Below are 9,945 nucleotides of genomic sequence, written 5' to 3'. Positions count from 1 at the left end.
ATTCCACTGTTCTCCCAGATCAGCTGCTTTTGGAAGGCAGGGAACAAGGCAGCCTCAGTGAATTCCACCAGCACTGACCCATTGCCACATTCCTTTGATATAAAGTAGCTTCCTGAGTCAGAGCAATTCTGAGTGGGACACCATGATGGTGAAAATGTCTGTGGTTAACAGATTGTACTTCCATGGAAGGATTACGGGCAGAGAAGATAAGCCCATATTCAGAGTAAGTGCCTCTTCCAGGGAGAACATCTTGCTGCCCTCTTCATCCTGGAAGTGATCAAATGCAATCAGTCTGCCACGGGGATCCTGGGAAACGGTGTCACCTCAGGCTTTTCCTTGGCTTGTAGACGGCCGTCTTCTCCCTGTGTCCTCACATGGTTGACCCTCTGTGCACACCTTCACCCTAATCTCTTCTTATAAGGACATCACTCCGATTGAATTAGGGCCACCCTCATCACCTCACTCCACTTTAATTACCTCTTTAAAGATCCCATCTTCAAATGCAGTCACATTCTGAGGCACCGGGGTTAGGGCTTCAACATATGAATTGCGGGGACATAGCCCATAGCATGAGGCAAACAGCTCCCTTGCATTTGGTGGGCGAGCATAGGAGGATCCAGGGGTAGAAAAGTCCTTTGATAGGTGGGGGATGATTCAGATGACAGGGACAGAAAATGCAATTTAGAAAGTGGAGTTTGGGTACAGCCTCATCACGGGAGCCGCTCTGCATTCTCAAGTCATGCAGGCTGGCATCTAATGCCAACTTTCCCCTGTCCATTAGCGCCTGTAGCCTCCACGTCCTCCTCACCCATGGTGGCCTCCACAGACCCCACTCAGCCCCTTCCATCAGCACCACCTGCTCCCCATCTATCACTTCTTCCTGGGAGAGCCCCACTCTTGGTCTTTTCTAAGCCTGCTTCATAGTAAGTGGCTGAAACCTGTGGGATAAGCTCCCATGAGGTTGTAGATTCTGCTGCCATAAATGTATGGTCTGGCCATTAGTCAACTCCAACACTGTGTGGGAACTGTCCATCCATCCATGCGTCCATCCACCCATCTGTCTGTCCATTCACCCATTACAGACAAATTCGAAAAGTGCCTTCCTTATGAGCTAGAATGTCTGTGCACAAAACAGACAAAGTTGGCTGCTTCTTGGAGCTTACATCAGAGATCTCCAAACTTTTTCTATAAATGGTGAGATATTAAATATTTTAGGCTTTGTAGGCCATATGGTCTCTGTCACAACTACTCAATTCTGCCATGGTTTTGTAAAAGCAGCCATCAACAATTCATGAACAATTCATGAAATGAGTGTGGTTCTGTGCCAAAGGACATTGGGATTTCATTCCACGTTCACGCATCATGAATACTATGCTTCATTAATAGAGCACAAAGGAAGCCTTCCTTTGACCCTAAAGAACCATGTTATCTGCACATTACAATTGCTTTGATTCCTCCTGTTTTTGTCTTCATGCTGCCATCGTGGGTACCTAGCACACGAGGCTTTATTGCCTCTTAGCTCACGTAACAAAAATACTTCTGTTTTGTAAGTTCCCTCATTTAAAGAGAAACATGCTTCATCTGATTTAGATATATCATTCTATTCCAACTTAATTTGGAGTCTTAAAAATCAAGGATGGCCAGGCGTGGTGGCTCACGCCTATAATCCCAGCACTTTGGGAGGCCTAGGTGGGAGGATTGCTTGAGGCCAGGAGTTCAAGACCTGCCTGGGCAACACAGCGAGACCCTGTCTCTAAAAAAAATTAAGGATGCATTGTTTGAACATATACCTTACTATTTTAGAGATGAAAGTTTTATTTTTGTATCTTAGGTACTGATGAATAGATGTTTAATTGTTGCCAGAGTTCATTGAACAGCCCATGTTACTGGTGGTGGTGTCAGTTGTCGCAACTAGTTTAGACACTATTTAATCACTTATCTTCCAAATGTCATTCTCTTTGCTCAGCAAATGTATTTCTGTGAATGTACAATGAGTAAATAATGAAACATAAAGGAAAAAAGACAAGCTTAAAATTGGAATCTCGTTAAAATATTCATTCTGTATTGTTATTTACTACCTAACCTGACCCCACTGAAACTTCGATAAACATGATTTTAAGTAAATTTTTGTGATTTTTTTCCATCCTAATTTGAATAACTTCACTGTGTCCTCTGATATCTCGTTGCTGGAAAAGATACTTGGCCAACTGAGTGCTGGTAAAAACAAGACTTCACTGTATTCATCAAGGATGTGTGGGCCTGCTACAGATCCTGGAGTCATGTCAATTTAGCAAATGCACAAGAGCCAGACACCAGTGCCTGGAGTTGAGTCCCTTACAGTGTTCCCCAGATGAAGCAATACATCCTGATGACTAGTGTTTTCCTGGCCTCCACGGGTTCCAGTTGGAATCCCTTGCCTAGACACATTCCAGGAAAATGGCTTCAGGGTACAATTGTCATGAAAGTTTCCCCTTAAACCCAAAACAAGCAAGAATAAAATAAATAAAAATATGAAAAGTTGATGTACGTGCTTAGTCAAACAGTCAAAGAGCAGGAAGTATTCTATTCCCACATTAGTTTTGAGATTCACATTGTTTGGCCCTTTATATCACTTGAACATCATGAAAATGGCAATATTGAGCCCAGAATCTAAGACTTACAATTAATAGTAGAATTCACTCATGGCTCCTTTTGGGGGCATGACTTCCTTCCGCCATTTTCTGAGCAGAGTGCCTTCATTGCAAGCCCTCACAGAAAAACCCTTTTCAAAGGCAGACGATGCAACACGTGCCACATCCCAACATAGGTCAGCTGACTTAGGACTCGAAATGCTTTCATGAATTCTGTCCATGTCAGCACCAGGATTTTCACTGCTGAAACCAGTTCAGGCAAACACACACACACACAGAGGCCACACAGGGAAAAACACACACTGGAACACACATACACACACACACACACACACACACACACACACACACGACACAGGATGACTTCACGGCCAGTTAACCCAAACTCTCCCAGGACTCACTTGTGGCTCCAAGTTTTCTGTTACCCCAGGAAATAATACAAGTGGCTCTAGCTTCCCTTTTTCCAGTCACCCGCCCCAAGTTCTCCAATGCGGACCCTGTTCCTCCCTTAGCATGAATGTTCTGGAAACAGATGTGACTCCGCGCCCCAGCTCTCCTGCATGTCCCCGCACCTTCATTTCCCAGGCATGACCATGGGAAAAAGTGCGAGCCACAGCCGGTTCAGAGCAAGAGGGATGGGACTCTGACGGGAGCTGCCCAGGCCTGGGACTGGGCTCTGATTTTTGTCCTTTTTAAATGTACAGTCCTGCTTCTTGTCCATAGCTCTTTGCTGGTCAATCTCCCTAACACCCATTAGCAGAAAGACAGGGGTTTTTGATTTGGGTCATTTCAGCCAAGGGCCAGCCAGTGTCTTCCAGGGGCTGGCGAGGGCCTGGGGTGCAGAATCACTACAGATGCGCCTGCTATGTAACTCAGGGTAAAGTGTGACTTGGAAATGAAAATATTCTGTAAGTCAGGAGTTACTTCTGGTCAGTAAAAAAAAAAATTCAATAATTAATTTTGCACATTTGAATGACAATACAGTCAATATGAGCCATCCTTCATAATCCATGTGGATGGTCTTCCTCAGGCAAGCTCAAAGTTTCCTGTTTTCTCTGTCCTCCTCCTCCCCGCTCCCCAGCACACACCCTACTCCAGATGATATGCCTCCTGCCCGCTCCCCAGCACACACCCTACTCCAGATGATATGCACTAACAGGCCTCATGAAACCCTTACTGCCTTTACACGGCCCACACCACCTGGACAGCACCCTTTTCCCAACTCAGAAAATGGCCCGGGGTGCACAGCAGCCCAGCCTGCCTTCCTTAGTCCCTGCCACGAAGGATTTCTGCAGCCACTTGTGCAGCAGTGGCCGGCCCAGCAGAAGGGAAGTGTGGAGCAGGGCACTGAGCGAGAGGAGACGTCTGACTCCAAAGAGGACGTAAGTCAATGCCAACACCACAGATCCAAGATCTAGAAGAATGCCCCAAAAAATCAGGGCAGGCTGTGCATGCACTCATAAGCCGAGACATCTGTCTGCATTTCTGTCTGTGTCCACCTGAGAGCTACCCTTAACTCCATCCACCCACTTACACAACTTTCTATCTTTACAGCATCTTTCTGTCTACCTGTTGCTCAGTTAGTGGATATTTGTCTCTGTCTCCACTTTCTGCCTGTCTGTTAGTCCACGTCTGTCTCTCTGCCTGTCATTCTGCTCATCCAACCATCTCTTTTTATCTGTGTGTCAATCTTCCTGCCAATTTGCCTCTGTCATTCCCAATGCCTTCCGCCCCCGTGCCCTCTCCCAACCTCGCCTTGCCACATCCTCGGTGTCTAGGTGTCTGGTGTCTTTAATCTCTCAGTCACTTGACTCCATCCACAGCTGGTGACTCCCCAGTCTCAACCTACAGACCCGACCTCTCCTCCAATGTGTCTGAAATCCAGACAGGCTGGTGGCTCAACATACAAGGTTTTTGTGGCAACTTCTTTTTCTTTCCCCACTTTAAAAAAAATTTAAGGTGTAATGTACCTATACTCATCCTTTGCTGTGCACCGTCCTGTGAGTTTTGACAAAGTGCACATATCCGTGTAGCCATGATCAAGACACCAAGCCCCAAAACTGCCTCCTGTCCCTCGTGGTAACCACTCCTCCACCCTCAGCCCCTGGCAGCTACGGATGTGTTCTCCATCCCCTACCCCGTTCACAGCTTCCATGGACACGCGTGGGACCCACAGCAGGAAGTGGCGGGGCCTGGCTCCTTCCACTCAGCTGCTTCCTTTGGGACACGTTTGTGGTGCCAGGTATCAATATCCTCCATTCTCCCTGCTCGGGACGCTTCCATCTTGGGGTGGGCCACGGCTTGCTTGTCCCCTCACCAGGTGAGGCATATGTGGGCCACTTCCTTGTTTGGGTGATTACTAGTAAAACTGCTATAAACATCCACTTACAAGTTTTTGTGTGAACATGAGTCTCATTTCTCTTGAGTAGTACCTAGTTGACAAACGGCGGGACCATCTGACAAGTGTAGTTTAACTTTATCAAGAAACTGCAAACCAACCTCCAAAGTGGCTGTGCCTTTGTTTGCATTTTAAAGCATCCAGAGAGGCCATCACTCTCCGCAAGCTTCTTCTCCCTAGTCCTCCCCATCTGCCTGGCTGCTCCCACCCAAGTCCACAGACCAGCCTGGATGCCGCGATGTTTCCTCGGGCCCCTTCTTGGGCTTCACACTCAGCCTCCTACCCTAGTCCCAGGGCCCTCCTCCCTGGCCTGCTTCCTACATGGCAACAGGAATGATCCTGAAAAGTCAAACATGTCAGGGGTCTTTCTTGCTCCCATCACACTTGGAGTCAGCAGATCCCAGCCCCAGCCCCAGCTTATTCCTCTTCCCTAGCTCTAACTGGCCCAGCCCCACTGGCCTTCCCTTTCTCCTCCAGCCACAGAGCACCAGTCCAGGGTTGCCCCGCCTGGGATGCTTGTACCCCAGATCATGGCAGCAAGAGAGGAAAGCTGGTGCTCAGGCAGTGCCCATGTGCCAGGTGCTGCCACAGGCAGTTGCCTACTTCTTACCCGTGGCTTTATGATCATCAGCCCCATTTTACAGAGGAGAGAATAGGCGCAGAGAAGTTAGTGCAGCCAAGGTCTTCAGAGTCCTCAGACGTCCTCTCTGGGTGGCGCCAGGACTGGCATAGGGTCATGCCCAAGAGGACCCCTAGCTTTCATTCCCTGCTATTCTCTTGTCCATGGCATTCATAGTGTTTACGGCTTCTGGGCTAAGCACAAAGGGAGTGCCCTGTAACAGCCATGAAGTGAAAGCCGCGACCCACCATTGCAGCCTCCAAACAAGTGCAGGGCGAAGACCCTTGAACTGTCCTGGTGTTCCGTAGGGAGCACCCCATCCTCCCTCAGGTCGAGCAGACTTGGGGGCTGGGGGTTGGGGCGGGCAGGAGTGCTCTGACTCTGAGATTCAGCACTGGGTTCAAGAAATTACTCTGGCCCAGCCCAGCCCCTGACAGACAAGGGTGAGCAGTGCCCAGTGCCTGCTATCCTGTCGCCCACAGATCAGGAGGCATTCCCATGCCCTGTGACGTTGCTGGCCCCCTTGGGAGGGGCTGTGCTCACCAGCCAGGGAGGCAGAGGCCATTAGCAGGTCCGTGAGGAAATAGGGCCATTGGTATACCACCAATGTATCTGTTCATATTTCGATAACTGCATTTCAATAAAACAGATTTCCTTTGGAACTCTATGCATTTTATTTTTTGCCTTTAGAAATGTTATTCTGACAGCACAGTGGATCCTGGTCGGTGGGTCCCTAATCTGAGGCTGGGGTTGCTCGTGTGGCCCACACCCCCGCCCAGCACCTCTGGCATTAGCTGTGCAGAGGAGCCCCTGGGACCCGTTGTGAACCCTATCCCTTCCTGCTCCGATCACTGGTGGTTACCACCCTACCCTGCCCCACAGCAGGGTCCCAGGCACCCCAGGGACAAGCCCACACTGCACCAACTCTGGCTTGAAGGTCCTTTTACATCCTGAAGCAGCTAAGGATTTACTGAGTGCCTACTGGGTGCTGGCACTTGCAGTTCTGGGGGCTGGGACCCAGCCATGAACGAAGCAGAACAAAAAGTCCTGCTCCCAAGGGCTGACATTCCGGGGTGGGCAATGCAGCCACACTGTGGCTATGGTGGAGGCCGGGTTGGGGCTGGGAACAGGACTGAGGCTGGGCCCTGCACAGGGTCCTCGGGCTCTTGGTGACCCGCCCACCCCAGCCAAGCATCTTCCTTCTGCTGTCTCCCACTGCAAGGCCTTTGGTTGTGCCTGTCCCTCTCCCTGGGAAGCACTACCCTGTGTGCCTGGCAAACACCCACTCATCCCGCAGATCCCAGAGGAAGTGTCACTTCCTTTGGGAGATCCCCGGTCCCTCCAGCCAGGCCTCCCTGCCTCCGGACGCAGCCCCTGCATGTGTCCCACTGGAGCCCAGGACCACGCTGCTCTGTAGCTCCTTGCTGCAGTGGACATGGTTGGGACCACTCAGATCCGGTTCCTGGGAGGAGTGCCCATCTCCCCGCTACCCTTCTCTGGAGAATAGTCCTGGATCCATAGGAGCCACCTCCTCTCCCAGGGTGGCTGCAGGCAAGGACTGACTGATGAGCGCAACAGCCGCCACAGCCGCCCCGCCCCCCTCACCTAAGGAGGACAGCCCCTTGCCCCTCTTCACACCCCTAGGAGTGCCAGACTGTGATGGGCTCCAGTGGCACCCACATCCCTCCTCAGCTCCTTCCTGCCCGGGCTGCTCCCCTCTCCCCTATCCTTCCCCTGCACCAGAATCCCCACTTCGAGGACTCAGGCCCAGACTCTTGTTCACCATCTGCTGGGCCTGGCTTCCTTCCCATCTGGCCCCTGACGCTCACCGTGGCGGCTCATAAATACTTGCTGAAGGAATGAATGGAGCTCTTGTTCCATAGAAGGAAACTGAGGCCCAGAGTTGGCCAGTCATAAACACTCAAGGGCAGAGTCCAGAAGCCAGGCCATCCAGGTCCCAGTCCAGCTGTGGGTGAAGGGGAGCCACCTTCTACATTTTCTTGGTAGCACCAAGGAGGAAAGCGGGTGGAGTACCCAGAGCCTTCCTTGGGCTCAAATCGCCTTCAGCACAAAAGCCCTCGCCCGCTCTGTTCCTGGTTCCCAGTTCCAGTTGCCCCAGGCTGGGCTGCTCTCCCCTGGGTGTGGCCAGTGGCTGGGCCCCATCCTGGCTGGGTCAGCAAAAAGGGGGCCTCTGGTGGCAAGACCTGTAGAGCCCTCTGTGTGGGAGAGACGCCTGCAGGGCCCGCACCCGCCATCCAAGCACACATGGAGCTCCTCCATGCCCTGCTCCTGGCACTGGGCACCAGCGGGGACGGAGACGGCAGTCCCTGCCCTGCAGAGCTCGCAGCCTGGTGAGGACAGCAGACAGCAAGCCTGGGGGTGACGGCTGCCTCCAGAGGGAGCATCTGCCATCCCTCACACTGGGTCCGGGAAGGCGTAGACTCGAAAATTGAGGAGCTGGGTCTGCTGAGACCTGAGGGGAAAGTGTCAGGTAGAGGGAAGGCACACGCAAAGGTCCTGGGGTGGGGGGACATGTGGAATGTCAAGGAACTCAAGGGGCAAGGTGCCTGCAGCAGAGGGGCAGGAGCGAGAGGGACAGCAGGGAAGGTTGCGCTGCACGGGGCGGGCTTGCAGAGGTGAAGCGGGCAGGGAGCAGCTGGGATTTTATTGCCAGTGTTAGGGAGAAGCTAGGGGGGTTTCAGGCAGGGGGCTGCAAGGCCTGATTCTGGTTGTAAGAAGACAACTCTGGTGCTGGGTGGAGAGTGGGCTGAAGGGGGTCAGATGTGTCCTTGGGGGCCCCCACTGCTGTTGGGGAGCCCACAGGCAGCTCTGATCTGGGCTGTGATTCCTCCCGAGTTGTGGGGGTCCTCCCTGCAGACTGGTTTTAGGAAGAGCAAAGTGGAGATGAGTCCAGGGCAGGCCCCAGCTGGGGCATCCCTCCACTGGCTGAGACCGCAGCCCAGCCCTGGTCACCAGCAGGCGGAGGCCCTGAGGTGTCCAGTGCCCAGCAGGGTGGCAGCATCTGGGTCAACTGACCGAAGGGCCCAGGGCCTGGCTTAGATCCCAGCTTGAGGAACTACCCTGTGGGGGCCTCGAGCAAGTCCCTTAGCTTCCCTCCACCAAACTCCTCTAAAATAGGTTAGCAGTGCCTCTGAGGCCTGCTGACACAGGCCAGGCCAAGATCAAGGGCGGGGCCTGACAGACCTCAAACTTCAAGTTGCAGGCGCTCAGTGAACACTCACAAGCTCTCCACCCCCACCCCAGCTCTACCTGTTTTAAAGCAGATTCTGGGTTGGGCTCACATCATCCCTGGAGAAGCAGGGAAGTGCACGGAAGTCACGCAGACCTGGGGTTAGGCTTGGGCTATGTGTTCCTTGCTGTGACCTTGAGCCAGAGCAGCACCTCCGCGTGCCCCTCAGGAGGGCAGGCAGTGCCAGTGCAGTCTGACTTAGCAGAAGACAGGCACCGAGGAGCACTCACTATGTCAGGGTTCTTTCTCCTCCTTTCTAACAAACCTGTGAGCTGGCCATTCTTATGAACACCCCCTTTTTGCAGATCAGGAGACCGAGGCTGCAGGGGGAAAGGAATTCACAGGAGGTCCCCCAGCAAATGAGTGGCCTGGATGCTGACCCAGGGCCCTTTGCGGCATTAGTACAGCCAGGACAGCGCACCTGGAGACTCTACGATAAGCATTTGTTGAGCACCAACTGGGGCCAGAGCCTCATGCCTATCAGTCAGTGCCATGGGAATGGCCCAGAGGGCTTGAGTGGAGTGGAGACAGATGCCACCGTGTTTTGGCCCCAGTTGGCTTAGATCCTGCTACTGGGGTCCCAGGAGGGCCCCAGAGTCAGAAAGGAGGTCCCCACGAAACCAAGCCACCTCCAGGGTCCCCCAGTCACCCGAAGTCCAACCCAAGGGAGCTCCCACTGGGAAGCCTTCGTGACCCTCTAGGCCCTGGCACCCAAGCCCCTGCTCCATGTTCTGCCATGCACTGCACCATCACCCGGGAATGACTCGGGCAGGGGATTCTTATCCGGGGTTGTCTGGAATCATCATCGAAATCCTGCAGAAAGAGGGTCCCCTGAGCCCTTTGCTGATGCAGAGGAGTGGAGAACTCTCCACTCACATAGTTTGGGAAGGGAAGGAATTCTCTCCCGACAAGTCCCTGCTGAAGACCTTGGAGATCTGGGGCTGAGCCTCAAGGTACAGATGAAAGTCTAGTTTCCCAAAATTGGGCCATGTGTGTTCCCTCACCCCACCCCAGGCTTGTCTTGTCACCTCAGTGGAGACACCGGCAC

The sequence above is a fragment of the Pongo pygmaeus genome, chromosome 19 (genome assembly GCF_028885625.2).
Source record: "Pongo pygmaeus isolate AG05252 chromosome 19, NHGRI_mPonPyg2-v2.0_pri, whole genome shotgun sequence".
NCBI lineage: Eukaryota > Metazoa > Chordata > Mammalia > Primates > Hominidae > Pongo > Pongo pygmaeus.
Note: the sequence above shows the minus strand (reverse complement) of the source record.